General features: G+C 37.2%; 1 protein-coding gene and 1 long non-coding RNA gene across 4 annotated transcripts in view; both read right to left on the reverse strand.

Annotated features, from left to right (window-relative positions):
- Window positions 1–18,361, reverse strand: part of Kcnq5 (potassium voltage-gated channel subfamily Q member 5) — a 563,627-nt gene that overhangs the window by 428,194 nt on the left and 117,072 nt on the right. The window lies entirely within an intron of this gene.
- On the reverse strand, window positions 2,111–14,911 carry LOC132648387 (uncharacterized). Its single transcript, XR_009586796.1, has 2 exons — window positions 14,808–14,911; window positions 2,111–3,726 (listed from the first exon to the last, which is right to left on the reverse strand). It is a non-coding gene; the product is annotated as an uncharacterized LOC132648387 (long non-coding RNA).

The following is an 18,361-nucleotide window of genomic DNA, read 5'->3' on the forward strand; positions in this document are numbered from 1 at the left end:
CACTTAAAACGTTTAAGAATATGTAAAAATCACCCTTTCCCAATGGCCAACTCTGTAGGTGATACTCAAAGGAGTCCTAATGGAGGACAGCCTTCCTAGAATACTTTAAAGCCACTTCACAAGTGTAAGAAAGATACAAATAATAAGAATTCATTTTACATGTAGCTAATTAGGATGTTACATCACTAAGGACAATAATAATAGGATTCACTGAATATTTATCATCTGCTGCTTATGGATTTCAATGTATTATCCTTAATGCCATTTTTAATACTTCCCTGTTTTCCTATAGTATAATTATTTAAGATTATAGGGTCTTCTATCTGATTCGATTGATCCACCATTCTGTTTCTATGCCAGTTTTTATTACTGTTGCTCTATAGTACTGTTGCTTGAGATCAGGGATGAAGATACCTCCAGAAGATCTTATATTGTAGAGAATTGTTTTAGCAATTCTGAGTTTCTTGTTAGTACATATATGAGAAGTTGAGAATTTTTCTTTCAAAGTCTGTAAAGAATTGTGTTGGTAATTTGATGGGAATTGCATTGGATCTGTAGACTGCTTTTGGTAAGATTGCTTTTGGTTAATCCTGCCAAGCCATGAGCATGGGAGATCTTTCCATCTTCTGATATCTTCTAATTCTTTCCTCAGAGACTTGAAGTTTTTTTTTCATACAAGAAAAATATGGTGCCCTGAAATGTGCCTTAGACTTAAAAACAACAAGCATTAACAAGCCTTTATCTGTATATACTCAATGGAGCTATTGAAGGGAAAAAGGAAAACAAAATAAAACAAAACAATATCTAAGTTGTCTTAGCTAACTGTGATCCAGTCCTTTTTTTTTTTTTCTTTTTTTTTTTCTTTTTTTTCCCCTCTTTATCATGGCTTTAGATTTAGTTCAGTGACAACAGCCATTAGTATCTGTCAGCAGATCCCTGACGCAGGAGAAAGAGTGACTCACCCTCTGTCACCAGCATGTCTGTTCTGGCACATCTGAACTGCCTCCAGTGCCTTCTGAACAAAGGTAATGCTTGACAAGTTTTGCTTTAAAAAAAAAAAATGTGAGAAAGGGAAGGGCTAATAAAGAATCATGTCTTGGGGCAAATAAAGAACACTGTAGACATACATGCAGTGGCAATCCAGGAGAAGATTACAGAGAGATTATCTCTTACGTGTGGATGTTTACACCATGTTTCTAAAGGTACTTTACAGAATCTTACATATTTATGATAAAGAATTTCAATCACGCCATTGCTAAGTACTGAGCTATATCCCCTAAGAAGACATGTGTTGAAGTTCTAACTCCAGGTACCTCTGGATGTGAACATGCTTTGCAAATCAAGAAGAGATTATACTGGGCTTCAGTGGGCCCCTAAATTCAGTAACTGGTATCCTTATAAGGTTAGAGAGAGGTCTGTAGTCAGGAATGCAGGCACTGTAGGAAAAGAGCCTGGTGATAAAAGACAGATGAGAGTGACAAGATAAAAAATGTCACCATTTCTAGGAACCACCAGAAGTGTGTGTGAGTGTGTGTGTGTGTGTGCTTGAAAAATAACATCCCTGTGATTTACAAAGGGAATATGACCTTGTGATTCATCTTGATTTCAAATCTTTGGTCCCTAGGGCTATGAAGAACAATCAGTGATTGGTGGCTGCTGAGAAAGAGAAAGTCACTCTTCTCTGGGGATATGATCTCTGACAGGCAGTTGTTGACCTAGCAGGTGTCCTGCACTAATTTCTATATGGTCAAAATTAACTGGACTCAGGACCAATTAAAATACATTATGTGTGTATATGAAATTTTCAGAGACTAATATATATATATAAAGAATGCACAACAACACATTCCTATAAATATAGGCTATGCAGAGAGGGAACTGTGCAAATTTACTAGTACTCAAGCAAAGATCTTAGCACTGACTACTAAATTTATAAACAACATTCCTGCATAATCTCAGGTGATTCTTGGAAATTACAAGTACTATGAAACACACACATACATACTTGATTTAAAAATTCAGCTTGCCATCAATCTGATAGTATAACAGTAGCTAACCATAGAGAGCCTAAATTAAGCAACTCATTAATTAGAGGCAATAAAAGAAGTATAAAGGAGGAAATGATTTCTTAATTAATATTTTCAATTTTAAAGAGAAATTGCACACATAGAAACAGACAGCTTCAAAATTTCTTTTGTGGCTGGACTTCTAAATGGCAAAGCATTAAGAAAAAGTACAGGAGAAACTAGAGAAGAGAAAAGCTGTGTCATTAGATTAAAAGGTCCAGATATTTTAAGAGAAACAACATAAATGACCTCATTAAGAATAACCTATATTAAAATTTCTGTGCTGAATTCTACATTTTCATATGTCTTCTAGATAATTCAATATCCCTTATACTTAGTTTGGTTTCATTGGATTTTTTTCTTTATTTATTTGCCTTTTTATGTATGTTGGGACAAAAGATCACGTAGCTTAGTGTGGCCTCAAATGCATTATCAAAAGAAGCCTTTGAACACTTGATCCTCATTCCTCAACCTCCCAAGTGCTAAGGTTATGCTAAGATTAAACACATGTATTACCATACCAGGCTTCCAATAGTGTCTTTAACACATATTTCCCCAAACACGTCCCAATCAGCATTCTTCTGAAAGCTTGGTGTCTTTCTGCCTTTCTTCTTCTTCTTCCTTCTTCTTCTTCTTCTTCTTCTTCTTCTTCTTCTTCTTCTTCTTCTTCTTCTTCTTCTTCTTCTTCTCCTTCTTCTCCTCCTTCTTCGTCTCTTTGGCTTCCTACTTCATTTCTCTACTATGTTTTCTCTAAATTTTACTCTCACATACATTTTATATCTTGTGTTAAGAACAGAAGTAAAAAAAATATGTCCTGATTTCTTTTCTCTCCAATTTATTCAATATATCCTGATTGAAGCCCTCTCCCTCAACTACTCCCAGTCCTACCATCCTTCCCTCTTCCCTTCATCCCCTTCCCCTAATCCACTGAAAGGGGGTGTTCTTCATCATTGCCATCTGCCCAGAGCTTGTTAACTCTCATTAGGACAGCTTGGATCCTCTTCCTCCATGGCCTAGCAAGGCCACAACACCAGGGGCAAGTGATCAATGAGCAGTTAACAGAGTTCATGAGCAAGGCATTCCCTGCTCCCCTCACTCAGAGATGCACATGGAGACTGAGCTGCCAACTGGCCACATCTGAGCAGGGGGTCTAAGTCCTTTCCATGCATGGTCCTCTGTTGGTGCATCAGTCTCTGCAGGAACCCCTGCACTCAGATCATTTAGCTTTGTTCTGATTTTTATTTTAAAATAATAAAAACATCTCATCTTCTTAAATCTTGACTTCAGACACTCATCATTTACAGTAGACAGTTGTTAATGATTCTCTCTACCAATGCAAGGGAAAGATCATGTCCTCACGAAATTAATCTTGGATGAGTAGATTATTTCTTCATTTAAATACCCAGGAGAATAAATAATTGGCCTCTTCTCCTTCCCTTGGTTGAAGGGCACTTCCTCATTGGCTCTGAAGTTAAGACTAGCTCCAGTACTGACTTTGGGTAATGGATTGTGAGCTCAGATACGGGCATCATTTTTGCAAAAATAATTTAGTTACCAGTGTATGATCTGTGGGCATCTCTCCTCAGTCCAGAGAAGTCATAAGCTCTTGCTAACATAAGGTTTCCATTTGATCGCACAGAGAACACCAAGAGCAAAGCACCTGGAGACATAAAGCATGACAAAGGGGTGAACGTCCACATCCAAGGCATATTTCCAGCCACCAAGACTTGAGCTGCCTTTTCTATGGCTGCAGAGACTCCGAGTCTATCATGAAGGATTTAGTAATAAAAATTTACATTACACCCAATACTTTACTTTCACAATATTTAGTATGTTCACTATGCTAGGGAAAGCAATTATTAGGATCTTCAGCTTATTGAAGAGAGGGAAAGCCTAGTGAGAAAAGACCCAGCTAGATGGCATATCAGAAGATAAATCAGGGTCCAGCACTGTTTCCTTATTTAATCTCCTGTAGCCAAAAAAAAAAAAAAAAAAAAAAAGTAAAAAATGAATCTGGGCAGAGTCCTGAGTAGGAAGCACAGGATGAAAAGGACTTCTCTTTATTATTACATAAGCTTGGTTAGTTGCTACTAATGATATTAACAAAATGAGAATGACAAATTACTTTGGGTTACAATTCATTATATTATAAAGTGAAAATAAGTTTGTTTTTATTATAACTTTGATTTAATATTAAAATTATGAAACTGCACAGTAGTGTTGCCTTAAATCTATCAAAGTTCTATTAAAATAAAAGTTTCATGATTAAAATAGTAAAACTATTTAAGCAAACACATTATTTAGACTATAAAATATTTTATTATTTAGGTCTTACAATGATTATGTTAATTAGAAGTATTAAAAATAGTGTAGTTATTTGTAATAATTTTAGTTATGTGGTTAAACTTTATACCTGACCCAAACTTTGGTCTTTATATTGTCTAAGTAGTTAATGATTACAGTCACATTACCTGAAGTGAAGGATACATTTTATATTAAGATTCTTTTAAAGTGGTTAAAAAAGTTAAAGGATTATGAAGAATATTATTCAAAAGCTAGACTTTGGAGCCATTAGCATCAATCTTATTAGGGCAAAGAGAATATTGGACTTTTAAGAGGAAGTTTTCCATGCTTCATGTTTTATCTGTTGTTTTTCAGATTTCTTTGAGTTACAATATAAGGTATATGAGAACAAAAAGATGTTCATACTCCTATGTCTCAAGACATCAGAGCAGACATGAGACAAACAGCTGCACCCCATTGAGTTCATTATGCTCATTCCCAGGGAAAATTCCAACTCAAGGGCATATCCTCAAAGACCACCACCAAATTCCTTTATAAATGTACCTGCAAAGCTCAACCCAACTTAGCTCAATAGGAACACTGGCTTTTGTATGAAAATATCTTTGAGGTCAGGTAAACATTTATTGTACTTTATCTGAAAAAAAAAAGCTAATGTTTTTAGTATTGAAGACATATGGATGTTGCATTATGATTATACAGAAACTACCTGGATTTCTTCAGCAGATCATAGTTTGAGCATTATGTTTATTTATATCAGACCTAAGATAAGACCTTATCTATTGGAGATTAGCTGCTATAAATAGCAGCAGAAAGAGCAACAAGGGAAGAAATGTTTGTATGTGTGAGCAGATTAGGTGGAGCTTAAACAAACCTTAAGAACTTTGAATACTATTTCCAACAGCGCTTATAATGAATGTTGCTACTTATTTAGGACGAAAAAGAAAAAGAGAAAGAAAGAAAGAAGGAAAGAAAGAAGGAAAGAAAGAAAGAAAGAAAGAAAGAAAGAAAGAAAGAAAGAAAGAAAGAAAGAAAGAAAGAAAGAAAGAAAGAAAGGAAGGAAGGTTAGGAAGGAAGGAAGGAAGGAAGGAAGGAAGGAAGAAAGAAAGAAGATTTTTCACCAGTTCTAGAATTCCACAGCTTCAGTATTCAAATTACAATAAAGGAGACTGAAGGCATCATTTTACAAGGCCACCATCACCACTTTGTCCCTTATAAGACTCACTGTTTCTTCGCCCTAAAACAACCATTCTCAAAGTCTTGACATACAAGTATAAACTCCATCCCTATGTCAACCTGCAATTGCTTCCCTATTGTATGAAAGTAAGAGAGAACCAAGGGAAGGTACAGGGCATGAGGAGAGTGGGGAAAGAAAGGATACAAGAATTACTAGTATTAATTGACAACTAGATATAACTCAGTGGTAGATCACTTGCCTAGCATAGGAGTGACCTGGCTTCAATCACTTGCATTGCAAAATAAAAGTGACTGCTTAATCTCCCAACAGAAGATCACGTATTCCAGAGTGAGGGGGCACTGAAATTGTTTTTCCTATCCTAGCCACTTCATATTTTCTGCTTTTCCATAACCTATCGTTTTAGGAGGGTAGAAACTAGCAATACACTAGCTTTTTATTATTCTGGTGTATGTCTCTATTGACAACTTGATAATCTGTGGGTGCTTGTTCTCTTGGAGACTGGAAGCATTTAAGTTACTGGAGATGGAGTTAGAGATGACTACTGTGGATTCAAACTCAGGGCCTCTGGAAGAGTAGTATGAGCTCTTATTCTTTGAGCCATTTCTCCAGCCCCAGTTTGTTGGTGGTGGTGGTGTTGGTGGTGGATTTTTGATTGTTTGTTTGGTTTTCTGTATAGAGCTATAAGTATTCCTTAAGACTTCTATAATTCCTACTTTGGCTGGATGACATAAATTGAGATTCTTACCTTGTGGGCTTACCGAATCATCTAGGGCAATGTTCTCAACCTTCCTAATGTCTTACGCTTTAATACAGTTTTTCATGTAGTGGTGAACCCCCAACCATAAAATTATTTTTTACTATGTCATAACTGTAATTTGCTACTGTTAGGAATTGTAATGTGAACATTTGATATGTGCTCCACAGGCTGAGAACCACTTATTTAAAGAATATTTTTCCTGTTCTAATACACTATATCTGACTCACTCGGGAATTTAGAAATGCCAGTTCCCATCTCTCTAAAAACATAAAACAAACAAACAAACAAAACAACAACAACAACAACAAAAACACTTTTGCACACACCTAGGCAATTAATAGGTCATGTAAGCCTTGATAATCCCTGCCAGAAAGGATATTTGTTATCTCTTTCATTTCAGATCAAAGAGTCTCATTTACTTCAGGATTCTCTTGCAGGCTGGCTACTGCCAGCAGTAGAATGTTAAAGGACATCAACTATTCAGTTATAACACAATGTTTTCCCAGTTCATCCATTATTTTCAGCCAGGGGAGAAAAAATGGAACATTGTGTGATCAGATGTGACACTTTTAGACTTCACCATGGAACTCCTTCTAAGAGCAAATTTTGTAAGCAATCCAGCATGCAAACCCAACCCAGCTGAGTTTCTTTGTATTATATATTCCCTAAAGGGAAAAACATCAGTGACTAAACATGACCCCCTGCTATGTGCTTCCCTCATTTATTGGAATCTTACTAATGTTGTACTCAAACTTGGAAGTCCTTCTGCTAAAGAAAGCCTTTTAGCGGTGTTACTCTAGTAAAAGTCTGATCATAATGCAAGCACTGTCTGAGGTTCTGCAATAGCCCAAATTCTTAGAACAATTCACACATTTGTCACAAAAGTTCAGGTGCAACAGCAATTATGTCAGAGGTGCAGGGGTACGGTAAAAAGAATGTAAGCGCCAACAGGGAGTAAAGTGCCAACAATATTCAACTACCTAAGTCTTAGGCACAGAATGAAAAACAACCTTGACACATCATTCAACTCAAATTTCTGAAATCTTTCTATTTATTTGACTAAATATTCTTGAAAAAGTCTTCATCCATCTTCTAATCCTCTGCTCAGAATTCTCTGTACTCCATGCTGGGTAATATATCTCTTGTGAGTCTGTATCTTTTAAGCATGTTACTCATCCAGCATCCTCTATAAATGTCACAAAATGGCCATGTAGACTTGATCCTTCATCGAGAGTCTCATTTTAGCTTTACTGTTTTGGTGGCTTCCATTGACAACTTGATAACCTGTGAAGACTGCTTCATAAATCTGCCAACACCACAACTTCCCATGGCCAATCTATTATCTACAGAGATTTTCCAGTTACAAATAGGGACGGTTCTCCATATACACATTGATCTACAAGCCACTTCGAGTTCCTTTTTCTTCTTCCCAAAAGGATATGGGCTTGGCATGTACCCCAACATGTCCTTCCTGAAGCGTCCTCAAGAGACCATCCTCCAGCTCCCAAGATCATGTTCCTACAGTAACCCTTGATTTCCTACACTTGATGTGGAAAACAATAGATATTCATGCAATTTTTTAAAATTTTTATTATTATAATTTATTACAATTTATTCAATTTGTATCCTGGCTGTGGCCCCCTCCCTCATCTTCTCCCAAGCCCAACCTCTCTCCCTCTTCTGCCCCATGCCCTTCCCCTAGTACACTGATAGGGAGGTCCTCCTTCCCCTTCTTCTGACCCTAGCCTATCAGGTCACATCAGTACTGGTTACATTGTCTTCCTCTGCTTCCTGGCAAGGCTGCACCCCCAGGTGAACCTAGAGGTGTTGGAAAACTTAGAGCAACAATGGGTCGACATCAATATCCAGAGAAGATATCAAAGGATACTAATATGGCAGTGACATTGCTATGATTAAAAATAGTTGTCGGGGGGGGGGGGGGAACAACAATGTTTTCCTAAGTAGCTTGATTTCAATCAAATGAGACTGTGAGAAGAAAATCCAAATGTCTCACATAGATGCAAAATCTGCAAACACTGTGAGCAAACATATTTACTTTGCTTATAGCCACTAAATGATTTATTACTTAGGCCTAGATAACTAATAGAATAGTCTACACTTAGAGCACTTGCAAGTATTCTTAAAATATATAAGGTAATTTTATTTTCTCATTTTATGGATGTGTGCTATATAAAGCAGACTCTGAATGATAACAGTTCTTGAGACCATAAAATAGCAAAAAGCTGCTGTGAAGATTAATAGCTTCCCTGTCCTGACTCCTTGGCTCATTAAACATACAATCTGCAGCTCTCTTGCCTTCTCTGATAGAGAAACAAATTATTCAGGGGACTGTGATCTCTTTTAAATGTTGTGTGTGTACAGGTGGTGTCTGTTTTATCACTTTCAAGAATGATTAAGTTTGAAGTAAAATGTAAGGAAGCAGCAACAGCCCAGAGTTCCCTTTGTAAGATAGAAGACTTTCAGAAGCAATATAATCAAAGCAGAAGGAAGACAAAATGAGAGGTTGGGACAAAAGTCCTTGATAGAATAGCACAAGGTAAATATTGAGACGTCCCTCCCATGTCTTATTTATTGGCCCCCCGCAAAATGTGACAAACTACATATTCAGACATAAAGATGACATGTCAATACCGTTAAATTTCCAGCACAATTACTTAATGAGACTGCACAATAAAAAAATTTCTCTAATTACAACATTTATACCTTGTTCATAATTCTCATCTAAATCTTTAGTTCTTTTAAAAATATTTAAGGATGGCTGGAGAGACAGATTAGTCAGTAAGGTGTGTGCCTCACCAAACATGAGGACCCAAGTGAGATATCCAGCACCCATGTGAAACAGAGGTAGGCATTTGTAATCCCAGTTCTAGGGAAGCAGTGATTAGACGCCAGGGCTCCAGGGCCAAGGGTTTAGTCTATTTGGAAAGTTTCAGGCCAGTGAAAGCTTCAGTCTCAAAAACGAAGGTATATGACACCTAGATTTGACAACTGGCTACGTGTAACCAAACATGCTTGCACTCACAAAAGTACACAAATAGACATATCAAGTACTATTTATTGAGCATTATGCATTATGTGGGAAAATTCAGCTTCACAACAAAGTTGATCAGAAAGCCAAGAGTTCCCAGAAAGGCGGAGGTCCCACAAATGCACTGCATCATCCAAAAAGAAGACTGTTCATCAAAAGGAAACATTCAATGTAATTGGGGAACCTTCATTATTCTCCAGCATTCACAGTTTACATTATAGTCATTCCTCATGTAAGGATATACAGATTTCAAAAAATGGCACTGTGTACCACATCTCCATCACTGTAGCATGAAACACAATGGTTTCATTGACAGACTCCACTCTACTCCGCTGAGCATCCCACTCTGCCCCCAGTTCCTGGAACAATGGAACTTTCTGTCTCCATAGTTTTTACCATTTCTAAAATGCCACATAATTTGAATCCTACAATATGTAACCATTCAAATTGCCTTCTTTCATTTAGCAAGGTACACTCAAGAACCTTCCATGTTTTCTCCAACATGTTTGGCTAATATTTTTGAGGCTAAATCTTTATCAGGGATAATATAGTCTAAGAATTAGTTGCCACTCATAACTTTATATATCATTAATTCCTTTTAAAAATCTTATGCTCTGTGCTACCATGAGAGTTCCTGTTATTAAAAGTAATACAATAAATCTATAGATGATAGAAAAGGAAAATTAAAAAAATAAGATATGCTAAGGAAGGTGTGATTTGAAAGCTTTGCAAGGTTATCACACAATTCAGGTATATTTAAAAACACTAATATTGAGCATCTGCTTGAAAATCTAAAGTGTAATATTTTAAAATGCTTATAGTCATTTAAGGAACAAAGTTATTTTATACATTCCATATTCTAGATTTGATAGGGAACTCCCTAAGGACAGACAGCAGTCCTGGAATATGTCCATTGGGTCAGCTGTACCACAATGGCCCGGAGCTGTCTTGAGTCTGAAGGATTGATGTCAGCTTTTCAATTCCATTCTTGTTAACAAACTTTTTTCAGCTAGGGTACTCTTCTCCAACATGTTTCATCCATACCACGAATAGCACATTCTCTATTATCTCCTTTATTTCTATCTGTCTGACGGTATATCTGTCTTTTCCCTTGACATACCTCCCCTAAATAAAATTGAGACATGTTTCAGCTATAATTATCGTAAAATCTTTAGCTGTAATAAGAAGTGCTGTTTAGTTTTAACTGGAAGCTCAACATACCCAAGAATCACATGGTAAGAAAATAACTAACTTTTTAATTTATTTTTAAATTAAAATATAATTACAGAATTTTCCTCTTCCTTTTCTTCCTTCTAATTCTTCACATGTGCCCCTAATATTTGCTTCCTCTCTAAATAATGCTCTCTTTATTTAGTTGTTTTACACACACATACACACATATACACACAAACACATACTTAGATGTATATGTAAATGTATAAATGTATATTCATGGATGACCCTCTTTCCTCCTCTCAGTATTCTTTAGTTGACTGCAGTTTCTTGTCTTTGAGTAGGGCCTTGTGAAATTTCCCTTTTCCATGTTATCATGACTATAGGTGTTGGACTTCCTTGGGTCTTGCTGTGGCAGCCACACTGGTAGTGGATCATAGCTGAAGCTTCTCTGTTATTTCTAGGAGACACAATCTCTCAGAAGATATCACGGTCTTCTGGTTCTTACAGTCTTTCTGCCTCCTCTTACACGATGTTCCCTAAGCCTTAGGTCCAGTCATTTCTGATCACTTGTTTTCTGTATTTTGAGCAGTTGTAGTTTTCTTTAGTGGTTCTCCCTCTGCTGCAAAGTTCCCTTGATGAAGGGTAAAAGCTCTACTTACCAGCTGATTGCTGGCATAAGATGTGGAAAGCCTAGTTGGCCTAAAATGTTCTGGTAAAGGAATCTTTCTTTTTAAATCTTATTTAGTTATTTATTTATTTTTGTTATTTATTATACTTTATTCACTTTGTATCCCTGCTATAGACATTTCCCTTGTCTCCTCCCAATCCCACACACCATCCCTCTTCTCCCTCCCTCCCTAGTCCACAGATAGGGTAGGTCCTCCTCCCCTTCTATCTGACCCTAGCTTATCAGGTCTCATCAGGACTGGCTGCGTTGTCTTCCTCTGTGTTCTGGTAACACTGTTTCCCCCTCAGGGGGAGGTGATCAAAGAGCCAGCCACTGAGTTCATGTCAGAGACAACCCCTGCTCCCCTTACTAGGGAACTCACTTGAAAACTGAGAAGCCTATGGACTTCATTTGAGCAGGTGGTCAAGGTCCTCTCTATGAATGATCCTTGGTTTCAGTATCAATATCTGCAGGTCTCCCCGGACCCAGCATTTTTGACACTGTTGTTCTCCTTGTAGAGCTCCTGTCTTTCTATCTCACCCTTATCTTACGGAAATAAGATTCCCTACACTTGGCACAAAGTTTGGCTATTAGTTTCAGCATCTGCCTTGATACTCTGATGGGTAGAGTCTTTCAGACTCTGAAAAGATCTTCACCAACCCTACATCTGACAGAAAGTTAATATCATCCACAATATATAAAGGATTCAAGAAGGCAAACACCATCACAAGTAATCCAACTAAAAAAAAAAAATGGAGTATAAAGCTAAACAGAGAATTCTCAACAGAGGAATATCAAATGGCAGAGAAACACTTAAAACAAAAGAAATGCCAGTAGAATGCAGTTTTTATTACTATTGCTCTGTAGTACAGCTTGAGATCAGGGATGGAGATACCTCCAGATGAGGGAGGAAAGGTAGGGTTAGGAGGGGATAAGGGAGGGAGTTACAGCTGGGATACAATGTGAATAAACTGTAATTAATATAAAAAATAAAGATTAAATTTAAAAAATCCTAAAAATAAAAAAGAAATGTTCAATGTCCTTAGTCATCTGGGAAATACAAATCAAAATGACCCTGAGATTTTTACCTCACATCCATCAGAACAGCTAAGATCAAAAACTCAAGTGATGACACATGGTAAAAGAATCTTAATGAGGAATCATATAGATCAGATCGGCCTGTGGGCTTGTCTGTCAAGGACTGTCTTGTTACCTGATATAGGAAGACCTACCTCAATGCAGGCAGCACTATTCCCCAAGCAAGGAGTTCCGCAAAAGTGTAGAAAAAGTGAAGCCATATAAGGTTGAATAAGGAAGCAAGGAGGTGTTTATTCCCCCTTTGCTATTGGCTATGGATGTGATGTGACTTGACTTCCTACCTCAACTTCCTGGAAACGATGGACTGTGACCTGGAATTATAGACCAAATAAACCTTTTTTTCCCCCCACAAAGTCCCTTTGTCACATTATTTTATCACAGCAATACAAATTAAACTAGGACACAAGGTCATTATAAAGGGTGGTTTGACATCATAAATGAAACATTCTGAAAACTAAACTATTTTTAAAAGAGCAGCAAAAGGAAACAAATATCTAGTTGCCTGTGCACCACAGAGATTTGAATCCTCTAAATGAAAGAAACCTCAAAAAAAAATTTTTTTTAAGTCTAACTATGCCTTCCTTCTGCCTTTGTAAGGCTACGGTTGTTGTTCTCAACTAGAAAAGAGAAACACCTGTATCTTCTAGAAAGGAGTCACACATCTGTATTTTGTGTCACTTCACTGTCAGAGACTATATCCATACAATTGGTTTACTTGTTGTATATTAAAGTTTTCATTAGTACTAAATAATAGACATAGGAACCATGACTAACAATTTCTACTGAGAAATTATTTTAACACTCAGCATAACCATCTTTAGAAGCTCTCTACTATACATACACATGTTTCTCATCACATGAATTTAAAACAAAATAATTTTTGAAGGAATTAAGCTGTTGATCCCATCTATAAGAGAACCACACGTTCAAGGCTTGCTTGGGCTAGTATAAGTTCAAAGCCAGCCTGCATAACTTATCAATACCAGTATTAAGATGAAAAAAAATAAATAGGAAAGGACAATGGATACACATTAATATTGAAACGGCTGGTTAGCATTTTATATGAAGTACAGAAGAAAAACCCAAACAGGCAATGAAAACAGTAACAATCCTTTCATATTCATGTTGGCTATTTAAATGGTTCCTTTGAATCTGTATCGACACAGGAAATGTAACTTACGTATCATAATTCTACAAATTTTCTTAAATGCTACAGTATAAGCAGATTCTCAGAAATCTAATTAAACATGTATCTGCCAATATAATACCCGCGAGCTATTGTAACTTAGTTATGTCGGACCTTGCTTTTGGGCATTTAGAGTGGTTCTGTGTTTAGTACTGTAACTAACACTGTTGGTGTTCTTTATATAAGAAGTGCTTTTTCTGTTTTTGAATTATTTTTTTGTGGTACATTCCTGGGAATAAAATTTAAACATCAAAAATACTAGATATCTTAGGGCTTTTGCAGGTGCTGACAACCCTTTGAATGTCGTAAATCTTATACTAAGATTTTGATCCAGTGAATCTTTGAATGTGTATTAGCCTCATTATGACATTCATGTTTTAAAAAATTGCTAAGGAAGAAGAGCAGATAGCTAATACTTCTTAATTGAGGTGGTACATTTACACAATGAAATACGGCTCAGCAATTAAAAACAAGAAAATAATGATATTTAGAGGCAAATGGTGGAACTAGAAGAGATCATCCTGAGTGAGGCAATCTAGAAGCAGAAAACACAACTATATAATATATATATAGCTATATAATATAAGATAAGCATACAAAAATCTTTAGACCTAAAGAAGCTAAACAACAATGAGGACCCTAGTGAAGATGCTTAATCCTCACTCAGGAGGGAAAACAGGACATACATCAGAAGTAGGAGAAGACAGGGAACAGGACAGGAGCCTTCCACAAAGGGCCTCTGAAAGAGTCTACCAAGCAGGGTATTGAAGCAGATGCTGAGACTCATGGCCAAACTTTGGTCAGAGTACAGGGAATCTTATGGAAGAAGGAGGAGATAGAGTGACCTGGAGGGGACAGGAGCTCCAAAAGGAGACCAACAGAGTCAGAAAAGCTGAGTCCAGGGGAGCCTGCAGAGACTGATGAATCAACCAAAGGCCATACATGGAGAGGACCTAGACCCCTGCTCAGATATAGCCCATGGGCAGGTCAATCTCCAGATGGGTATCCTAGTAAGGGGAGCAGGGGCAGTCTCTGGCATAAACTCTTGTTTCCTGTTCTTTGATCACCTTCCCCTGGCAAGGTAGCCTTATTAGGCCAAAGACAAAGAGGATCTAGACAGTCCTGATCAGACCTCATAGTCTGGGGTCAGAAGGTAGGGGAATAGGATAAGATAAAAAATAAAAAGATATATTTACAAAAAAGTAATATTTATTTCCACTCATCTAAATTGAATGTGATAACTTCAGTGCATTTCTTTAAATAACAATGCTAATTGTTATACCAAATTCTGCCATAGTAAAGTACTTACCTCTACAGTTTCAGCCACAATGATGCCCTGCTCTGTGATTCAGCTGGAGTTGTTCTACAGAGAGGGTTAATTTTCACTTTAACTACAGACCGTGATATGGTGTTTGGTCTCTTTGATAAAAGAGCTTTGTTGGTCAGGTTATGCAATAACAAGTCCTGGACCTTGGGTTTTCTCCCCAGATCGTTTTTGGATATTTGCTTAACAAATACAAAGTCATCTGACTCCTCTTCTGATCAGTGACCTTCTTCCTGTGTTGTTGCATAAAGCATATACATTGAGTTAAAGAATATTTAATTGTAGTAGGTGTTAGCATTTTTCATGAGATTAAAATTGAACATAGGATTGGAATACAGAGTTATAGAATCAGAATTTGGTTAGAGATTCCAAAACTTCTGGATTTTTACAAGAAGCCATCTGATAGCTAAACTGATAGCAATCTTAAGTTTTAAATTAAATCATTAAAATTTTATGACAGTGCCCAATGTTATTAATAGCTCACAATGATAAATGGCAGCAACATCTTTGCCTTTTAGGCAGACTGATAGTTCATAAAAAAAAAAAAAAAAAACTAATCCTAATACAACTAGGTAGCAAAGTAGAAGTCCCAAATCATTACACAACTAAAAGTGTAAATGCCCAAGGCGAACAAAATCATTTAGCATTTTAATACTTGATAAAATATTGCATATTAAACTAGGTGTAGTAGCACATGCTCAGAAGGTAGTGGCTCGGGACTTGAGTTTCAAGCCAGTCTGACCTGTTAAATAATCTGTCCTCACAACAATATGAATTAATGGAAGTAAGTTTAGAATTGTCTAAGGAGCAATGGAGAGTAATGGGAGGAAAGAAGGGACATAAGAAGAAGGTAACAGTTATAAGAGGAGATACACTTGCATGAAAATGGCCTTAGGTAACCACATGTACTGGAAATATAAAATCATATGCTAAGCAAATTAGAAAATATTTTAAATATTAGTAAGTCATGCTAATTATTTATTATGCTCATGTGAGATGAACTTACAGCAGTCTATAAAAGCCCGGTAATAACTTAAATGCCATCCCTCATTCTCTAGCTTGAGAGAAATCAATGTAATGTAAAAATCTGCTGTCATCAGTCCTCCAGCTCATTATTATCATTTTGACTACCAGTAATTTTTAATGATAATAAATTCCAATTTCCTTCCTGTTCCACATAATAAAAATTTTGCAAGTTAAATTTCTTTTGCTTTCATCCATTTATCATATGCAACACTTTATTTTCAGAACCAACCTTGTCCTTTTATCCTCTTATTACACCCATTTGGAGAATACTAATCTGGGAAAAATCTGTCTCCCTCCTCCTCTCTCTACCTCTCCTACAGAGCACTAACAGGGAAAAAGACACAACCCCATTGAATGAAGAACTACAACTGTACGGATCCTGCTTTCATAAAATCCAGGGCTGCCTCCCTGTCTGTTTCTGCCTATTTCTTCCCTGAGCTACCCCTCGGAAGATGGACAGTCACTAACTTTCTAGCTTTCAATGTGACTGCTGTCCATAGACACTTGGTAATGGTCCTCCAGGTTTCCTTTCCTCCCTTATAGCAAAAGATCTGTTCTCCATGCTACAAGGCAAATTCTTCCCTGTGTGCTCTGACTAGGCTTGTGTGTGTTGGGGTGGGGGTTTGGGGGTTTGCACTTTGGGCATGAGACCCAGAGAACTAAAGCTGAATCTGACCTGAAAAGTGTCCTCCTTGATGAGTAGCTTTCGTGGAACCAGAGAGCACCATGCAAGCTTCCATAGAAGGAAAGCAACCAATAGTCCGGCCATGCTGTATTTATCAACAATAACTAACACAGCACAATAATCTTAAGAGTGCCTCAGCAGCACATATATTTTGAAGGTAACCAACAGATGTCTAATGGGATTTAAGGCCCACTCAACAAGATTGAACAGGCTGGTTACTGGAAACCTAGACAACTATCTAGAGCCTGTAAAGTCATTGAATTTTGGAGGAGAACACACAATTCTGTTACATTGAATTGAATTGTCAGAAGCATTTTTCAATATTCCCTTTCTCTTCTATTGTTCCCATCTGTGTATTGTTCTTTCTTGTCAATATTTAAACTTATCCAACACTCTTTCCATCTGTTTTATTTTAATTTTTTATATTAATTAGAGTTTATTCACTTTGTATCCCAGCTGTAGCTCCCTCCCTCATTCCCTCTCAATCCCACCCTCCCTCTCTCATCTCCTCCCATGCCCCTCTCCAAGTCCACTGATAGGGGAAGTCCTCCTCTCCTTCTATCTGACCCTAGCCTATCAGGTCTCACCAGGACTGGCTTCATTGTCTTCCTCTGTAGCATGGCAAGACTGCTCCCCCATCAGGGGGAGGTGATCAAAGAGCCACTGAGTTCATGTCAGAGACAGTCCCTGTTCCCCTTACTAGGGAACCCACTTGGAGACTGAGACACAGATAGTATATACTCACTTAAAAGTGGATATTAGATACATATATAGGATCAACATACTAAATGTACACTTCAAGAAGCTAAGCAAGAAGGAGGACCCTGGGTGAGATCATTAATCCTCACTCAGAAAGGCAAACAGGACGGACATTGGAAGAACTAGAGAACAGGAGCCTACCACAGAGGGCCTCTGAAAGACTCTACCCAGCAGTGTATCAAAGCAGATGCTGAGACTCATCAAACTTTGGGCAGACTGCAGGGAATCTTATGAAACAAGTGGGAGATAGTAAGACTTGGAGAGGACAGGAGCTCTTCAAGGAGAACAACAGAACCAAAAAAATCTGAGCACAGGGTCTTTTCTGAGACTGATACTCAACCAAGGACCATGCATGGAGATAACTAGAACCCTTGCTCAGATGTAGAACTCTTTCCATGTTTAAAAATGTACATGTGAAATCTTATTTTTCCCTAATCCAATAGGTACCATTGCTTGAAAGCATTTTCTATACATCCATATTTTAATGCAGCATTATTTCTTGTCATCAAAGTTAACTTAAACTAGTCCCAATTGTTTTTTGGTGACTAAATTCAACAGGTATATTGATTTTCTCTTACATGGTATCTATAGTACTGGAAATATCTTCCTTCTGTAGTACTATTCTCACCTGGTTTTTCTGCATGAGTTCTTCGTTTATTCATGCTTATCCTTGAAAATAGCATGGTTTATATTATTAATTCATTTCACAGTCCTTTTCTAGAGTCAAACGATTTTATAGACTTGTATAGATATCTAATTAGCACCCAAAATGAATCTCCCAGAAATGTGAAGATACCTTATCTTAGCTACCAAATCTCATCAAGAAGTAATGCACTTCATGCAGCTGTCCATGACACAAATTAGGGAGCCTCCGTGCTTCATTTGCCCCACTCCCTCACTCCTAGATCCAGTCCTGCAGATTCTTCCTTCTTAAGGACTTGTCATTCCCAACTTGTTATAATGGTTAAGACATTATCATTTCTTATCTAGATTAAGTAAACTACCTTGATACCCCTTTGCTTGGATTCTGTTTATTATCCCCAAACCTATTTTCATTTCATGTGTGCAA

The sequence above is a fragment of the Meriones unguiculatus genome, chromosome 16, assembly GCF_030254825.1.
Source record: "Meriones unguiculatus strain TT.TT164.6M chromosome 16, Bangor_MerUng_6.1, whole genome shotgun sequence".
Classification (NCBI taxonomy): domain Eukaryota; kingdom Metazoa; phylum Chordata; class Mammalia; order Rodentia; family Muridae; genus Meriones; species Meriones unguiculatus.